Raw genomic sequence first — 14,446 nt, 5'->3', positions numbered from 1 at the left:
GCGCCCCCGCGCCCCGCAGTCCCCTCCCGGGGAAGGGTGCCCGAACCCCTCCGGGACGCGCCGCTCTCGCGCGCCGCGGGGCCTGGGAACAGCGCACCGGCTGAGCCCGGAGCCCCGCGGGGCGGCGGGACGGACGGCGCCCGCGCCCAATCGCGGGGCGGGGCCGAGGGGGCCTGCAGGCGGCGGCCAATGGGAGGCCTCAAAGCGGGCGGGGGGCGGTGCCGCCGGGCGGGCGGGCGGCGGCGTCGGGAGCCGGCGCGGCAGACCGGGAGCCCGGGAGGAGCCGGCGGAGCGGGAGGAGGATTACCGAGGAGGAGGAGCAGCGCCGCGCCCCCGCCCCGGCCGCCCGGCCGCCCGCCCGAGCACAGGCCGACAGCTCCAGCCGCAGCCGGCGGGTCCGGGCCGCCTCCCGCCGGAGCCCGGCGCCGGCAGAGTCCGGGCCGATGGGCAGCCCCGGGCAGCGGCGGGCGGCGAGGCGGCGGCCCCGGTACGCGCCGCCGCGCGCTCGCGGGCTGTAGCAGGTCCCCGCGGACTGCGTCTCCGAGGTGCGTGTAGGGCGAGCGGACGGGGAGCGAGGCGGGATCCACTTGGGAGCCCTCGGGTGGTGTCCGGGCACGGCCTCGGCGAGGACTGCCCGGGGTGAAGGGGCTGCCCCGGGGACGCTTCGGGGGCTGACGGCGGGGTGGGCGGCAGGGCAGGGCAGGGGCGCGGGGCGGGGGTCCGGCTGGTAAATGCGCCCGCGCTCCGGAGCCCTGGGAAGAAGAGGAGCCGCCGCGCTCGTTCTCTCAAAGTTATCGATCGGCAGAAAGGTTATTCCCGTCTTGGTGACACGAGCACTAATGAGGACCTCCTCTGGGTGCGCAGCAACACCTCTGTGACTAACCTAAGAGCAAAGATAAAAGGCTGCCGGACGCGGTGCCCCGGCGCGCCGGGCGGGGTTACTTGCTGAACTTGCTGCGGGGTGTAGTCCCCCGGGAAGGTGTGCGCCCCAAGCGCGCGCCCTCGCCGGCGCCCGGCTCCCTCTTTGTAAGATCCGGAGCCGCGGCGAGCGCCCTTCCAACTCGGCGCGACCTCCCTTCGGGGTCCCGACGGCTCCGCCACCTCCCCGGTTCCCGTGCCTCGCTCCATCCTCCGCTCCCTGGCCTTGCCGGGTCCCCCTATATTATTAAAGCTAGTTTGACCACGTCCTGGGAGTATCCCCACGAGCACCTACAGATTAATTGTCAACCGTGCCACAAACCCAAAGAATCAATTTCGGTTCATCATCTACCAGCGAGAGCCAATGCTTCTGGGGAAGAGAAAACAACTTGGCATTACCCCTCTGGGAGATATTTGTCATCATTAACCTGCTTCAGTTAAATTAATTCAGCCCAAGATGACTCCAGCGTGAGTATTGGAAAAATCAAGTGCATTGGTCACAGAACTGTGGTCACCAAAACATGATTTTGGTCAAAATAAAATTGTGCATGTTTTGGATTTTATGTAGATTAGAGTTGGTTTTCATAAGGATGGCCCTTTTTAAAAAAAAACAAAACAAAGAATCTTGACGATTCTCATAGGTTTGTTCTCAGTAAGTTCAAAATAGTCACTAAGATTTTTCTTTTCTTTGCCTCTTTTGTCTGCAGTTTTCATTTCTAAGTGTTAACACTAGATGGCTTTCTTATGACAGGCATTTAGTAAACTGGGCTTTTGAGTTGCCTATCTGCAATCCGGGCTGCAATTTTTTCCAGTTTTGCAATTAGGAATGGGAAAGAAAAAAAAATCTCCAGAACTGTTGCTTTCTTTGAAATATATTACTTCTTACAAAACAAACATCTAGATTTCAAGAGGTGTCCTATTATTTCTGGCATTCCTAAAGATGAATTTCAAGAGACAACTTGGTAACCATTTTTAGTCACAGATTTAAGGATGTCTGTTTCGTGTTTTGATTTATTTGAGGAATACATTTGAGGAATGTATGTAGACAGCATTTTCACTTACTATGTTTACTGCTTAATTTAGTAGTTCACTGCTTGATTCAGAGACGGATAAAACAATGTTATTCATGGGCAAGTGCAGTCTTTCTTGAGTTTTGGGTACAGTTACAGCATTGATTCTTCCTTAGATTCCAGTGATGCAGGTAGTTGGAGTCTGTATGCATGGTTCATAGGAAGGATTGTTCTAGGGGCGTCTTTATCTTTCTCCCTAGTTGGTACTTGGTTTTTCACTTCTAAGCACAACCCCTTTTATGAGAGAAGTACAGTAGCCTGTGGTTGGCCATTTTAGCAGAAGCAGGTTTTCAGTTATACGTTTTTAGTCCTTTTTTTTTCTAAAGCAAGACCATGGCAGCGTGTCCAAATCTTGCCTTGGTAGGAAAACTTGTTTATAAGCTGTAGAAATATCTTGGACTTATTTTATAGATGTCGTTTATTGTGTGTCTTACCCAGCTTAAAATATGACATGTTGAATTTGTTTGTTCTAAATTAGACTGTATTCATAAATAGCTGAAGGGGAAAAAAAAAACTCTTGCAAACATCTGGGAAGTAGGAAATGAAATCAGAAACCGCTTTATCAGTACCCACATGCTACCTATAGATGGGGTGAAATGAACTTGGGTAAGAACCAGTGTAAGCATTTGGTCTGTAAAATAAGAGCTAAATTACAGGTATGGAGGTAGAGTGTCTGGCTTTGGGGTACAGGCTGCAGATTTTCCCCAGCTGATTTAAGTGTATCTTTTTCATCAGATGCTTATGTTTTTAAGTCTTAGCCTTTCTTAAAGAGCTTTAATTTTATGGAATATGATAGGGGAATTATCAGAGCACCATGATTTGGCTTTTATGATGTTTATTGTAGTTAGAGCTGTGTACTGGGGGGTTGTAAGTTGTGCCCCCCCCCCGCCCTGCCTTGCTACTGGAATGGTATTTTAAAGGATTCCTTGATATCTGAGCTTACTAAACACCTGTCTGCCTCGGGATCTTTTCACCTGAGGCAAAATGAATAGTAGGTTATTAATTTTGATAGTCTATCTGTTCTTGAAAGTGAGGAAATATTAGTGAGCTATCTTTAAAGGGCAACTGTCTGGTAACTGAAACTGGTTTGAAAGTGTTTATGTTTGGTCATCAAAGCTAATTTAAAAGGGGTTGTGTTTACCGCCTACTTTGCAAAGAACTACGTGTTTGAGTGGATACTGCCCCCATTCGAATTCCAGCCACAATTGGTAAATGCAAGGTGTTTTGTTTTGTTTTTGAGATTGAGGAAGGCATGGAGTCATCGCATGTATGATCTACTTGTCTTGGCGGTTTAGGATTACATATCCTTTCAAAGACATGCTGAATTTGAAGAAAATTTAGACTGTTGTTGTTAACTGAAAAGCAAAGCAGGTTTTTTTTTTCTGTTTTGAACTTGAATGAAATATGACGTACTGTTCTAAAGAATACAAGGAACCATGTTCCAGATTTTTCTACTCCAATGAATGTACCTAATTCCCTTGCAGGGTGATAGAATATGGAGAACATTAGGCGGGAGGGACAGGAACAGCTTAGTTTCCTGCCTCTACGCCTGGCGCAAATGGGTTTGGATGAATTATTTCTGTGATCCCATTCAGCACCAACATTTTAGATTTCTTTCACATTTAAAATAAAGGTTTTCGAGTAGCGGACATGACTGATGGTGATAGTTGATATTTTTTCATGATTTTGTATTTTCTTTCATTGCCTTATCGTGTGTTTGTATGTGGGCATTGGTTTAATGAACTTGGTTTACCTCGGAATCTGATTCAGGAATTGCTTTTCTGTTCCAATCACATTTAGCTGTGAGCCCTCAAAGGAGAGAGAACAATACAACAGGACTTTAAATGCTTCATAACTTCAGAGCTAAATTATTTTGGCCCTTCCTGGACTTGATTCATGAGCATTGGTTCCGAAGAGTGGTTGAAGTGAGCCGGATCTGACCCACAGTGGAGGTTCTGTGTCTTGAGAAATTTCATATTTAGTGTAACCCAATTCCACGATACTCCCCCCCCCCCCCCGCCCCCGTATGGCCAAGTTGGGTGATAAGAAAGAAGGAAAGAGGCAGTAAGTTGAGTCTAGGTGTTCTAGCATCTTCGTACTACAAAGGTCCTTAAGGTTACCCCTTCCTTGCTGTATTATTGCTGTATTTTTGTGTGTTCATCCACCTGTAAAATTAAAAACACAGAAACAAAAGGAGATTTTAGGGATTGTCATATTTGTCAGTATGTGGTGCTGCCATGCAAATATTGAAAATTAAGGGTAGCAGTTACTATCAGTTTTCAGTGCATTTCATCAAGATATATTGATACATATCCTACCCTCCCCCCAAAAAAGGAAGAAAGAATATGCATGCCTTCAGACAGGAAGGTTCTTCCCCACCAGAAGGGATATTTTTTGAAATTATCCCACATGTGCATATATACCCTCCCATACATGCATGCTTTTTCCTTTTGCACTGCCCAGTGATAACGTCACTGAGGACCAGGGTTTGGTAGTCGCAGTCCAGCCCAGCTAGCCTTTCTGTGATGCTTGGATCTCTTTATATGCTCCATGAGTGGTCTTCCAGCAATACCTGCACATGGCCTGCAAGGGGTGGAGAGCGCCACCCTTCGAATGTTTTAAGACTCTTAGAAGCTGCTTTTTACCTGTAGCATTGCAATCTAATTCTACCTGTTGGTTTGCTTTCTACTCCCTTGGTGGCCTGTAGAACAGATCTTTCTAGAGGCACATTTCAGTCACTCACTGAGCAACACCTGTCAGAGTTGGACCCAGAAATGAAGTCCTCCCACTCAGCTTGACCTGTGCAGAGTAGGAGTGCCCTTCCTTCCGCTTTGCATGTCCTGCTTGCACTGATGGAGTCCAAGTGCGTGTTCACTTTTTTGGTGGCCACGCTCCTCAGACTCCGTGAGTTTTCCTGTTCGCTGAAACCCCTGAGTCCTTAATCATATATGACCATGAGCCGCGTCTTGCCTTCCTGTACAAATGTCATTGCAAGACCTAGCATGTATTGTGCCTTGTTTTGCTTTATTTTAGCGGGTGCTACCCCTGGCACTTCTTGGAATTTGGCTCTGTTATTTAGCACCTTTGTCTGCTCTCCGAAAGAAATGCTGTGTGCAGAGTGCATCAGACTGGTCTCGATACATCTCCATCTAAGTTCCCTGATGAAATTGTTAAACTGGCTCAGCTATGAGTCGTGTCTCTAGGAAGCTTCCAGGTTTACAAGGAGTCACTCTCGGTTCAAGTTAGGTTACTAATGCACCTAATTTCTTACCAACTGGCCCCTGTCTCTCTGCCTTTTCCACGCAGATGTCCTGGGAGAGCATATCAAACGTCCTTTGCTGCTTCTCCTGCCCACGTTATCCTAAAACAGAAATGAGTTCAATTTTAGTGTGTCCCTAGTAATTAGAACCGCCCTCTGCATGGCTGGTGATTAAGAAATATTCGCTTAATGACTGACTGACTGAATGACTTAGAAAATAGGGCCCCACTGTGACCTCTGACCCCTGGAGGTCTTAGGCACTAAAAAGATTGTGGGAAAGATCAGAATGTTGTTGGACTTCCCACACTTGTTTTGCAGCTGGGTAGTATTTTATTTTGTCTAACTTTCAGGTAGTGGAGAAGAGAACCATGATCATTTCCCATTTTCCCGGTGTTTTGATTATCAATTAGTAGATAACTCTGCCCTTCCTATCTCCCCGAGTCTGTTTAGTCCTGAGGGGCTTCTTGAGCTCTGCCCATTGGATTACTCCATATTTTTCCCTTTTGCATATTTGCTAAATCTGGAAGAAGCTCCCAGTTAGTGGAGCTGTTCAAGCAATCAGAGTCGTCCAAAGCAGGCTGTTTGGTTGTGCGCTCAGTTACTCATGAGTAAAAAAATCTAGGTAGAGAGCCAATGTTAAAAATTGTTACTGTGGGAAGTCAGAACTCTTGGATAAATAAAAAATTATGTATGCTGAGATGAACTATTTGTGTAGACTTAAAAAAGCATTTCTGATGGCAGTGCTTAGGGCATAGTAGGAGCCTGGGTGGTGAGCACGATGAGTGCTTTCCCGGTCTTTTCGGGGGCTTGATAATGCATTTGGTTCCTGGTTGAACAGTGGGCATTCACGTGGTTCAGGAATAGTTCTGGGATATGGGCTCCTTTCACCTGAAGTTTCTAATAAGTAATTTTAGGAATTACAATTTTCATTTTTTCACAAAGATCAAAAGCTGTTGTTGAGTGTTTAATACCTCAATCCAAAGAACAGGGATTTCTTTGTAGTAGTTTTCTTAAATTTTTTTCAACGTGCATACCCCTTCTGTACAAAATCACTTATTTAAATCAATGTACATGTATGTCTCTGCATATATAATGTCTGCGTATGTGTGTTTGTGCATATGTGTATGTACACATGTATGCGTGTAAATGTACCATCTAAGATATGGACATTATAAAGCATAAAAATATACATTTTAAGAAGGGTGGTATTAAAAATAAATAGAAGTGGGATATTTCCTTTTGCATTACAAGGGCTCTTTTGTTTCCCTTCGAAATGTGTGGCCCCAGTCTGGAGACCCTTGCTCTACCACCCTCTCGGATTGGAGTTCACGACCGTTTGATAGCAGTTTCTCAGGGGCCTGTCAGTGTCTTGCAAGGGAAGTTTAAGACCCTATCCTTATGGGGTCCTCTGTTTACTGTATTTGTTCCTTTTCTGAAGACCTTCTTTTCTTTTCTTTCTTTCTTTTTTAACTTTGGGCTGTTCTCTTCCAGAATTGCTTATGGGTTACTTAATTAGAGGTTTCATTTTGGGATGGGGGAGGGGATAATGTACTGGGGGAGACTGTTCTCTTTGGACCGTTTCTGATTGAACTCAGCTGTTGAAGAAGCATCCTACTGTCACCAGCCCCATGATCAGGACAGAGGGACATAACTAACCATTTACTCATCTGGAAACTTTTTTTTTTTTTAAGATTTTATTTATTTATTTGACAGAGAGAGAGACAGTGAGAGAGGGAACACAAGCAGGGGGAGTGGGAGAGGAAGAAGCAGGCCTCCTGCTGAGCAGGGAACCCGATGCGGGGCTGGATCCCAGGACCCTGGGATCATGACCTGAGCCAAAGGCAGATGCTTAACGCCTGAGCCACCCAGGCGCCCCCGGAAACTTCTGAGGAGTAAGAACAATTTTTTTAAGTAGGCTCCACACCCAGCGTGGAGCCCAGTGCGGGTCTTGAACTCACGGCCCTGAGGTCGAGACCTGAGCTGAGATCAAGAGTCGGTTGCTTAACCGACTGAGCCTCCCAGGCATCCCTGAAGAGTAAGAATGTATTTGAAGGTACAGATTAATTGGATAGTTCTGCCTGTGTGTGTCATTGGCTCGAACCGTAGCACGCACCAGCCCCTCCTGCAAGGGAGTTAGGCAGCTTAGCCACCCAGCCTTTCCAGAGCCCCTGGCGCTGCAGCTGCCCCGCTGAACTAGTCCTTCCCACCTCACCCGCCCTCCTTTGTACTTTCTGCTCCCTTGTACTCTGCTTGACCTTAATCTGAAGCACTTAAGATTGCCTGACTTTATATTGTGTGTGTATGTGTGTGTGTGTGTGTGTGTGTGTGTGTATTTTTCAGATAAGCTCCACACCCAATGGGGGGCTTCAGCCCACAACCCTGAGATCAAGAGTCACATGCTGTACGGACTCAGCCAGCCAGGCACCTCCAGTATTGTAGCTTCATTGTTATATGCATATCTTCTGTCTCACCTCAATAGGACATAAGAGCTGCATGGGAGGGCCATTTCTGGTTTACTCCTGTCTTGCCTGTACTTCCATGGGTATACCACACCATAGGCTCTTAGCAAAGAAATATTTATTAAACGAATGATGGAGAGCCGTGGGTTTAAACATGAGCCAAGTGTGTCTCTTGGCTTTTGTTGAGCTAAGTGGTGTCGCCTCAAAAGTTCTGATTATTTCTTCTGTAAATGGTCTATCTAAAACAACCTTGTATACTTCATTTTAAATCTATTCCAGGGCATTTGAGATGACCCGTGATTGGACTTTGATACCAAACTAGTGGAAGTGGAGAAATAGTTCCTGAAGGGAGTAAGAGCAGAGGTCCATCTGTTCCATGAGGACCTTGGTAGCCCCGTTCAGAGGGCATGGTTTGGGATCCAGGGTGCCCTAGGGATGGCCTTCTTTTCATGAGAGAGAGTGTGGTCTGCACCTTTCCCAGGTTTCAGAGTCTCGAGTGCACAGCCCTGTCAGAATCCGATGAGGCTGCAGTTCACCTAAAAACCCTGGTCTGGGCTCATTACTAAAGGTGACTGGAGAGAGAGGATTTCTGGATTGTGTGGAGTCACCTGGAGCTTTTCACCTGTCAGTCCATTAGCCACGATCATCTCTAGAGGAGACAGTGATTTTGGAAAGCTCGCGTCAGGAGTGCACTGTGTACCTCTCGTTGACTTCGCACTTTTGAGGACTGCAAAGTACGTGAGAGTTACTTATGCCTGAAGTATAGTGGGTGCTCAGTAAGCATAAAAGTCCCTCATCTTGACTATCCTGATACAGTGTTAATTCCCACAATCCAGGAATACAGAAGGCTGTCATTCTAACTCCTGTCTTTGTAAATCTGTGTGGTGATGTGCTGTGAGGAGATCTGAGGCACGACTGAGAGACTCAGCTGAATAGGAGTAAAATCACCTCATTGACCAACCGATTTTGCTTACTTGAGGGTCATTGGAAGTCGTTTGCTGGGAATCAACCATCTCTTCCTATTTAAAAACTTCCGTGTGATAGTAAGGATGAATGAAGGAGACCAATGTTTTTGACTTAGGAACTGAATGAAGAATTGGGGAGGGGTATTCTTCAAAATAAAACCAAAACAGCGATTGTGCTGGAACTTTCATTGTGTCCTCTCACATACTTACCAAGAACCTTGTAAACTGATAGGATGACCCCCTTTTACTGACGTGAAAACTAAGGCTTAAGGAGAGAACACATGCTTTTCCAAGTCTTTTTAGTCTTCGACTTTAAACCCGGTCTCTTTGCTCCAATGACAGGGCCCTTTCCTCTCTTCCCGGCTTCCTTGTGAGGTCTGGTTGGTTTCCGTAGATCATGGAAGGAGTGAATGCAAGGAGAGAGGAAGTAAAGAACGTGCATGCTCAGGAGAATGGTGGAATCCAACCAGCTGTCCCTGAAAGGGGGAGAATGGTAGCCCAGGGTTGTGCTGACGAGTCTGACAAGCGCCCTGTTCTATCAGCCAGTGGATTGTCTGTTATTAATTAGAAATGTTGTAGTTTGTGGTGGGGTAGCCCATTCAATCTGGTTATTTGTCCTTTATTGGGAAGTAAGTGGAACATTTCTTGAGCTCCTGCATCTTTGCCAAGATTAAAAGAAGTATAAGAGGAAAACAATTTTTGTTTTGCATTTATACTTTGCCAGATTTGCATAATCTTTGTGTGAGCCAGTTGAATGTGAATCCCTAAATAAATTTCAGGCATTTAAATATTTAAAAGGATTCATCACAGCACTTTACTCACCCAAAGAATAAGTGCTTACAACAAAGAGAAGAACCCTCTTGCAGATGTAGCCCATACAGACTTTGTTCACCTTGTCATTGAATGATAAAACATTAATAGTGAAGCTAGAATTGGAACATTCGCTGAAACGCTCAGCTGGCTCTCTTCCAAAATATTGTTTCCCTGGTAGAGAAAGCCGGACGGTTTGTTTAAAGCTGGCAGCTAGCCAGCCCCAAGGGCTCTGACGCAATCACTGCAGTCACTACTTTGCTCCGACTGCTAATTTTAGGGCAGTGAAATCTGGGTGATGTCTGATGACTGCTGTCGCCGTGCGTCTGGTGGCGTGGAGCTTTCCAAACCCATCCTCCGAGCCTGGCATTGCGGGCCGGGCTCGGCTCTGTCTCCGAAATGAGCTGTGGAGCAGAGGCGATGCTGGGCTGGCACCGGATGTGAGGAGTGCTGGGGAGCAGGGCCCTCACCGGGGCTGCAGGAGACACCGCCTCGAATCTCACTATTTTCTTTGTCACTCCGTCAACAAATCCGTCTCCCAGTACACTTGGCCGTGGGAGGTGTTGAGGATGGAGGCAAGTGTAAATAGAGGCTCCCGCCTTCCCGGGGCAGCCTGATGACAACATTCTCGTGTTTTCCTTGCTCTGTCTGCAAGCGCTGGCTGGTTTAGCACTGAGCTGCTGCTGCCTTCCCCTTTTCTGGGAAAGGGAAAACCGAGGAGCCAGATGATGATTTTTGGAAAGCCACTTCGGAGCACTGTGTGGAAGAGCCCCAGATTAGAATTTTCTGGCTATTGCAGGAGACGGAGGTGGCGTGAGGCGGGCTTCTGTGGCCACGTCCACCCCACCGAGCTTCCGGGACAGTGAGTATAATCCCATTTGAAAATAAGGACGTGAGCCACACAACCTCCAGGGCTGTTTAAACGCTGGCCTTCGACGATTTCCCAGGTAGCAGGAGGCGCCTGGGGTGTGAGACCCAGGAGCACCGGGGCCACGCACGTCATCCCCTCCTGGGCCCCAGGTGAGCGGCTGGCCCGGCCAGCAAATTCACCGACTCGCTGCATTTCCGGCCTCAGAGGGGCCCTTCCAGTTGTCCTCGAATCCGACTTCCTCCTGTGACCGATTCAGACGTTTAAGAGACTGCATTCACGGCCAGGCCCTGTCGTGTAAGGCAGCGGGCTGGGGGTTCTGGCCTCGCTGCTGGCCCCGTGTCAGGTAGCTGGGGAAAGTGCCCCTGGAGGAGACCCTGGGATGGACGGGCACTGCGGCTTCTTTCAGCTGAAGGCTCCGTGGGCCGCCCAGAGTGTGGAGGGTTTTGCTTAGTCAGGAGAACACTCGAGAAGGCAGGACCCGAGTTACGCTTTGGGACGTGGTGAGGATTTGAATTCTCCATGAGGGGCCCTTGTACGCAGTGACACTCGTGGCTCTGCAGGGACCAGAAAATGCAACTAGAACCCTGTCACTTGGTTGTTCATTGGACCCCCGTGTTGTCCACAGCTCACTGTGCCTCAAACGAAACTCACCTCCTTGCCTGGTTTAGGCTTTGCAACTCCAAAGGGGATTTTGACGATAAAGCAACATCAAGGAGAAGTGATGGACAGTATATTTGACATGGTGGTTAACTTGTCTGTCGTGTAAGATAGTCAGTCTGATTTTACCCCCATTGGAATTTGTTAAAGGTCATGCAGTGTCATAGACCTGCAGGAAAAAATAGAGAAAGTACATGACGTGCTTTTTTTTTTTTTTTTTAAATTGAGGTGTAATAGATAATACTGTATTAGTTTCAGGTGTACAGCATAGCAGTTGACATTTCTGTGTGTTGTGAAATGATCACCACAATAAGTCCACGTACAACATTGGTTTTTTTGTGTGTGATGAGAACGTTGAAGATCTGGTCTTAGCAACTTTCAGGCATACTAACAGTATTATTTGCTGTAACACCAAGGTGTCCATTACATCCCCAGGACTTATTTCGTTTCTAACTGGAAGTTTGTGCCTTTTGATCATGGTGTTTTGGTATAAAATTACTGACTCTGTTTCAGTGGTTTGTCCAGAAAATATACACAGAGTATTACGGTTTCAAGTCAAGATCTCGTGTTTTAAGACTTTAAGAATTTGTGACTTTTGGTAATTGATTTGCCAAAGTGATTTATTTGAAAATTATTCTGAGTAATCAAAATTTTAAACCGAGGCAGCAGGCTGGGACGCATGGTTGTGGACAGTGAGCAGTTACCCGGGGGAGCACTCACCCTGGGGAGCACTCATCCCCCACTGGGGTCTCTCTGGGTTGTGTGGTAAGTTGCTGCCCGTGCTCTGCTGCTTGAGCTCACCTTCACTATTTTTTTTTAAAGATTTTATTTATGTATTTGTCAGAGAGGGAGAAAGGGAGGGACAGAGAGAGAGCGCAAGCAGGGGGAGAAGCAGGCAGAAGGAGAGGGAGAAGCAGGCTCCCTGCTGAACAAGGAGCCCGATGCAGGACTCGATCCCAGGACCCTGGGATCATGACCTGAGCCAAAGGCAGACGCCTAACCGACTGAGCCACCCAGGCGTCCCTCACCTTCACTTTTAAGTACCGTGAAGTTGTAGTAAGTGCTGGGTAAGACTTGCATTCTTTAAACTCTAAAATGAGATCTCAACATAATCACCAAGGACTTGCCCTCAGATTTTTATCATACAGATTTACAAACATACAGATGAGTTGTAAGAATTATGTAGTATAGCGGGCACCCTATATTCACCACCTAGGCTGTACAAAGTGCTAGCGTTTTACCATATTTGCTGTATGCATTCTATCCATCAGTCCATTTTTGGGGGATGCATTTTAAAATAAGTGGCACACATCAGTATACTTATGCTAAACACATCAGCGTACATATCATAAATGAGTTTAAAATCTTTGATTTCTTTTTTGAGGTAAAATTTATAAAATGAAATGCGTACATTTTAAGTGTATCACTATGAGTGTCGATAAACACGTACACCCATTTATCTCATACATCTGTTAGGATCTACCTACCAACCCAGAAGGTTCTTTCCTGCTCCTTCCCCATCAACTTACTCCCCCCTCCCTGCCGACCCCCATCCTGGGCAACACTGTTCCAAATTTTTTTTTTTATTTGCCATAGGTAAGTTTTGCCTGTGTCTGAACTTCATATAAATGGAATCGTGCAGTATATACTCTTTTGTGCAAGGTTTCTTTCACTTGGCGTAACGTCTTCCTACTTTGTCATATGCTTTAAATATACTACAGTGCCAGGCTGGCTTTAGCTTTGCCTTGGTCATGGGCCCTTTTGAAAGGTCATATTGTCAAGTGATTTTAGGAGCAATTTCTTTCAGGTATTTTTATATCTTTCTTAAATCCCATCTTCCCCTTTGTGAACAGGGATGTGATTTTTACACTTAATTTGGCCACTTTCTAACTGGGTCTCTTCTTACATCCTACCCATATGTTCGGGAAATCAGGCACATCTTTGCTCAGTTTGGAGACACTTGCCGCAGGGTGGGCTCAGGCTGGTGGGAAGCTTTCAGCTGAGCCTTCTTGCTTCTGAAGAGTTGGAGCGACACATGGACCATTTGCTTGTGTGTGCCCCTTGGAAAATTTTAGGTAAAAGAAAATCCATGTTTTTATTTTCGCAAAGTCTGTTCTTACCTTTGGGGTTAACTTCTAAGACAGGTTTGACATAAAGAAGATTTTGTAAGGCATCTCTTAGGGATAATTTCTAGTTCAAATGCAATAAATTATTAAAGCTAAAATTTTCTGAGTTCGGTTTTATGACACTACATTGTGGAGACTAACCAATGAAACCTAAAAAATTAGGAGATTTTTAAAATCACCTATGGTGAGGAGAGATACTGGCTAGTAAAATAAAATACTAGCTGACTTAAAAAAGAAAAAGGATAGATTTAATTAATTACACCTTTTGCTATGCCCACTGTTACTGAAGCTCCCAGTTGCTGAAACTCTCTAGCTAGAAACAAACTAATAGGTTTTCATCAGGAGTACTGGTTTATTGTTTTTTTGTTTTGTTTTCTGTTTTGTTGTTAATTTTAGAAATATGGTATCAGTCTGTGAAGATTTTTCTTGAGGGCTGTATGGGTTAGGGAGTTCTACCTGCTGTAAAAGAGACTCCATAATGTAGGTCTAGACAAGAGATAAGCTGGCTTCTTTCCACCATCTGGGTAGGTGAGCTGTACAACTCTGCCTGACACTCATGGACCCAGGTTCCTTCCATCTTGTTTCTCCACCTCAGGGCCTTGGCCTCGTGGCAAAGTGAAGCCTGCTGGGCATGTCTGTACTCAGGCTTGCTGAAAAGGGACGCAGCACCTAGACGACTGCACCTAACTTCAGGGGGTGCTGGGAACGAAGGCGGTGTCGTGACCATGCACGCGCTTCTGTTCCAGGACTGTGGCATTGGCCCTGCCCATGGTACAGTGGGCGCTCAGATGCCTTGCTTCATTTGTCCCATATTTACCACGTGCTCTTTTGTGCCAGGCACAGTTCTAGGGAGGGACTCAGGTTAAAACGGTGAGTAGGCAGACGTGAGAGTTGCTCTTGCAGCACTCGGATTCTGGAAATATAGTAGATCTTCTACTAATATTGCTTTCAGCAGATTTTTTTTTTTCCGTAATGGGGGGCAGTGCTGTCTTAAAGTGCAGATTAGTTCTAGGTGGAGGAAGGGAGGGTAAAGTCTCCTAATAATGAGATTGCAGACAGATTCTGTAGCTCTGAAAGAAATGTTTCTGGGGACATGGATTAGGGGATGTAATAAAGGACCTTGTCCCCTGTTTAAAATGCAGACACATAATAGAAGGCTTAAGAGACACTTGATGAATGGACTAATGGAAATCATTTATTCCGGAGCCAGAGGGTTTCTTGGGAGCAGAAGCCTTTTGAATGACTGCAGGGTGCTCTGGCTTGCGTGCCATTCGGAAGGAAGTTCCATTGGAGTCCATGGAGTCCGAGGGC

The 14,446-nt window shown here is 46.4% G+C and overlaps 1 protein-coding gene across 6 annotated transcripts in view; it reads left to right on the top strand.

Annotated features, from left to right (window-relative positions):
- The first annotated feature begins 279 nt into the window (after nucleotides 1-279).
- The window catches only part of SIPA1L2 (signal induced proliferation associated 1 like 2), a 212,949-nt gene continuing 198,782 nt past the window's right edge, over nucleotides 280-14,446 (top strand). For all 6 annotated transcript variants that reach the window (XM_087863121.1, XM_045783693.2, XM_045783690.2 and 3 more), the window contains exon 1: nucleotides 280-545. The gene's annotated coding sequence lies outside the window, so the exon portion shown is untranslated. The remainder of the gene's footprint in view (nucleotides 546-14,446) is intronic.

Source organism: Ursus americanus, chromosome 6 (assembly GCF_024610735.1).
Source record: "Ursus americanus isolate L20-20 chromosome 6, mUrsAme1.1.p, whole genome shotgun sequence".
NCBI classification, from domain to species: Eukaryota; Metazoa; Chordata; class Mammalia; order Carnivora; family Ursidae; genus Ursus; species Ursus americanus.
The sequence above is the reverse complement of the archived record's forward strand: the minus strand, read 5'-3'. Positions and strand labels throughout refer to the sequence as shown.